At 37.0% G+C, this 4,136-nt stretch overlaps 1 long non-coding RNA gene across 1 annotated transcript; it reads right to left on the minus strand.

Moving 5' to 3' along the window:
- Window positions 1–3,902: 3,902 nt before the first annotated feature.
- LOC123010020 lies at window positions 3,903–4,136 on the minus strand. Its single transcript, XR_006413067.1, has 2 exons — window positions 4,091–4,136; window positions 3,903–4,043 (listed from the first exon to the last, which is right to left on the minus strand). It is a non-coding gene; the product is annotated as an uncharacterized LOC123010020 (long non-coding RNA).

The following is a 4,136-nucleotide window of genomic DNA, read 5'->3' on the forward strand; positions in this document are numbered from 1 at the left end:
ACGTAATTTCGCGCGAGCCCATAAGTTCCATTGTTCGTCGTTTGATTCGCCGCTCCTAACATTTGCAATCGTTCAGCATATTCGGTGACGCTTTTCCCGACTCGTTGTCGGTGGAGTTTCTATTTTGCAGAACTTCTAATACCTAATTTGCAAACCAGGACTTTAAAATGTTCGGACTAACTTGAAATTCAACACAGATAACTTACTTAGTCACAGCTATCACTTGGTATAAATTTCAACCCCTAAAAGCAATCCTTAAAAACACCCCTTATTTTAACCTTGCAGACCAGGGCTTTAAAGTGATCCGACCGATTTGAAATTGAACATGCATGAACTAGGGGAAATTTGGGTAATATGGCACATGCGAATAAAACGGCACACTATTCTTATTTGAACTACGCGCAATTTCAACGTTCAACTTTGCATTTTTAATAATAGATGACGCCCTTTGGAGGATTTACAATTGGCGCCCGACATCGAGATTCGTCGATTCCCGGCGTTCAGGTGGTATGATGTGCTTGAAGCTGTTTTTATCTTCTTTGGGTGTTTATAAATGTGTGTTCAGATATCGTAAGAAGAACGTGATCGAAAGAGTTGTTAGGTACACTGCATAATGTAAGTCTCATACCAGAGTTTAAAACTGWTGTCATTACGTTTGGACTCTTACATCTTTATGAAAATCGGTACAAAATTATTGTTACACTTTGTGATAAAATGGCACACCGTGGTTTGGTATAACATGGCACTATGCCGTTTTATCCAAATAAACATATTTCAAAAAACATTTTAAATTTTAGATTATGGGACGGTGTGACCGATACAAAAGAAAATCCCAACGGCAGGGATGGACCGAAGCAGATATGGGCCAGGCAATTGAGAAAAAAAGTGGGATGGTTAGCTGCTAGTAAACGCTTCAGCGTTCCTAAAACGACTCTTCGGAGAAGATGTGAAGGCAAAAATAAACGTATTAAGGGGTCAAATAAGGGTATGGGGCGCTGGTCTGCTACTTTTCCACTCAATATGGAAAGAGAGTTGATAGAATATGTAAAAAATATGGAAGTAAGATTTTTTGGAATAACTACTGTGGAACTTCGAAGGCTGGCATATCAATTTGCGGAGCGGAAAGAAATAAACTACCCCATCTATTCAATCATGAGACTAAAATGGCAGGGTGGGATTGGTTATACAGCTTTCCTAAAAGAAATCCAGACATTTCATTAAGGCAACCAGAAGCCACTTCGGCAGCCAGAGCGAGTGCTTTCAATAAGCCACAAATAACTCGATTTTTTTTTCTTTTGGAAGATACTATTGCCAAGAATGATATTCCACCGGAAAGGATATTCAACATGGACGAATCAGCGCTGTCCACAGTCCAAAAGCCACCAAAAATCTTCGCTACGAAAGGACGCAAACAAGCAGGGGCTATAACAAGTGCTGAACGTGGTGTACACACGACGGTAGATTGTTGTATGAATCCCATAGGCCATTTTATCCCACCAGCTCTTATTTTTAGAAGAAAAAACGCTAAAGCAGAACTGACTGACAAAGCTCCAACTGGTACGCTCCAGTTATGTCAAGAGTCTGGATGGATGACAGGTCCCTTATTCCAAAAATGGTTGCTTCATTTTATAAAATATACAGACGCATCAATTGAAAAAAAGGTTTTGCTTATACTCGACGGCCATTCAAGCCATAAGTATTTGGACGCTCTGGAAACAGCAAAATCAAATGGCGTCATTGTACTTTGTACTCCACCACACTGTACCCATCGTATTCAGCCTCTCGATGTGTCATTTTTTGGCCCTTTATCAACATACTACAACCAGGCTGTTTCTAATTGGCTTAAAAATCATGTAGGAAGAACCGTTTCAGTTGGTTGGGGAGTTACTTTCAGAAGCAATATGAAAAAGCTGCAGTGATGAAAAATGCAGTTAATGGCTTCAAAAATACGGGCATATATCCGTTAAACCTAAACCATATTCCCGGATTGGATGTTTGCTCCTGATGAGGTTACTGATATGGAGAGGCATGAGAACGAAGGAGTAGATAATTTTGATGAAAATGAAACTGAACTATAGAGATTTGAAAACGAAGGTGGACTGAAGAGACTTGAAAGCGAAGCTGGTCCATCAAAAATGCAAACGTCTGAAACATCTTCTTCCCCAAAAATTTCACAACCTAGCTTCTCTGAAAGCATTCCGATTGACTATGGGGAGGCTCACCCGCTGAGGATATCTGCTCTTCAGCTTCGACTTGAGAAAACTCCTTCTCCGCCACTTGAACACAATATCCAAGAAGAGGAAGATGCAGAGAAGAACAAAACGTACGAGGAGAACAGAAAATACATTTCATTGGAAGTGATTAAGGCACTGCCAAGAGCACAGGCAACAAAAAATAAAAGAAAACGCAGAAGTCAGGGACCACTAGTTTTAAATTCAACTCCAAACATGAAAGAGCTCAAAGACAAGGCAGAAGAAAAAAAGAATTTGGAAGACCGCAGATCTACGAAGAAACGAAAAGCAACGAAAAACCTTAAGAAGACTCTTCTTGAACCTGACACCGAAGACGAGGATCCGTTTGCAAATGAGGATGATGATGATGAAGCATCTTGTTTGTATTGCAACGAACTTGTTTCTATGTCCAAGCCAAAGGAAACCTGGGTTCGATGTCAAACCTGCCAAATGTGGTGCCACACGGATTGTGCTGGAGTTCCCTCCAAAGTCAAGATTTTTATATGTGAACTTTGTGTATAAATATAAATATAAGGTGTATGCCATATTATCCAATCTATTGGATAAAATGGCCTACCTGCACCTGTAATATAAAACTATACTTTAAACCTTTCCTTTTGAAAATCTACTTAATATTGTTGTTTCTATTGATAGATTAATAAACAAGGTAGGCTCTGTATTTTTTTAAGTTTGGAACCTGCGTATTTAAGAAATATATTTATGTTGTAATAAAAAGTGTGCCATTTTACCCAAATTTCCCCTACCTAATAGGAGCTATTTTTTGGTATTATTTGCAACCCTCTCGATCCAACATTTAAATTCTTGTAATCAGGTGCAGAGAGTAGTATTTTAAACTTCAAAACACATTGTAACTATACATTTTTATCGAATATTTTAATTAAAAGAATTTTTCGAACAATTACTCCTAAAGCGTCCAAAAAAAAAAAAATTGTTTCTTAAATATTAAATTAAATTTCCATCGAGTATAGAGTTCACAAAATACCAAGAAACAATACTGAGAACAAGCAGTGGAAGTTAAATGACGTCAGAAGAAAAGTAATAAATACCTTGCACCTTCATTTGGTCAGATCAGGTCATAAAATATAAGTTTTATTAAAATTTGTTCCTTGTTCCAAGTCAAAATGCAAGCAAATGTTTAATTTGACCTAAGAGCAACATGATGTTATAATTGCATTTTTTAGCACCACTTTCTTAATGAAATGTTTCAATATCTCGCCGCGCATTTCGTAAAAAATGCATTGGAGCAATGATTAAGAGTTTTGTTCTTAGTTACGATTGTTGTTAAGGAAAAACTAAATTATTAATTATTAATAAAAAATAACGCAACTAATAAAATCTGGGAAGAGTACAACAAAACAAGATAAGCATATTATGAGGTTAAACATTTTGAGCTTAAAAACTAATTTGTCAAAAAAAATCCCCAGATTAAAGCGCCACCGGGAATCAGTTGAAGTCAAAAGATGCTCAGGCGAGAGAAGAATTATTTCTATAGAGACGGCGATGCTTTTTAGAAACAAACCTTTTCATTTTTTTGCGGTCCAATGATTTAATTTGTCCTGAAGAATATATCAAATACAAAAAGAGATTTTTCAAAGTTTTATTTTATTATTATGAACAATTATTACAAACATAGTAGGAAGGTAACGGTTGTAACGGTTTTATTTTGTTAATTTTATTTAAAACGTCCTAAATCTAATTACACTATATTTTCGCCGGTCTAGGGGGCGTCAGAGGGCCCTAGAGATGCTTGGGGACTGTAAGATCGTTGATGCAACCTCATCTAGCATTCAACTAAAAAGACCAAAACATAATAAAATACCGTATCGTGTTTACCTTACCTGCTCCCGTCATTTGGGTTTTAGAGTCATTTTCCGTTTTGTTCTT

Source organism: Tribolium madens, unplaced genomic scaffold (assembly GCF_015345945.1).
Source record: "Tribolium madens isolate multiple individuals breed KSU strain unplaced genomic scaffold, Tmad_KSU_1.1 Scaffold_7;HRSCAF=85;Tcas5.2_LG10, whole genome shotgun sequence".
NCBI lineage: Eukaryota > Metazoa > Arthropoda > Insecta > Coleoptera > Tenebrionidae > Tribolium > Tribolium madens.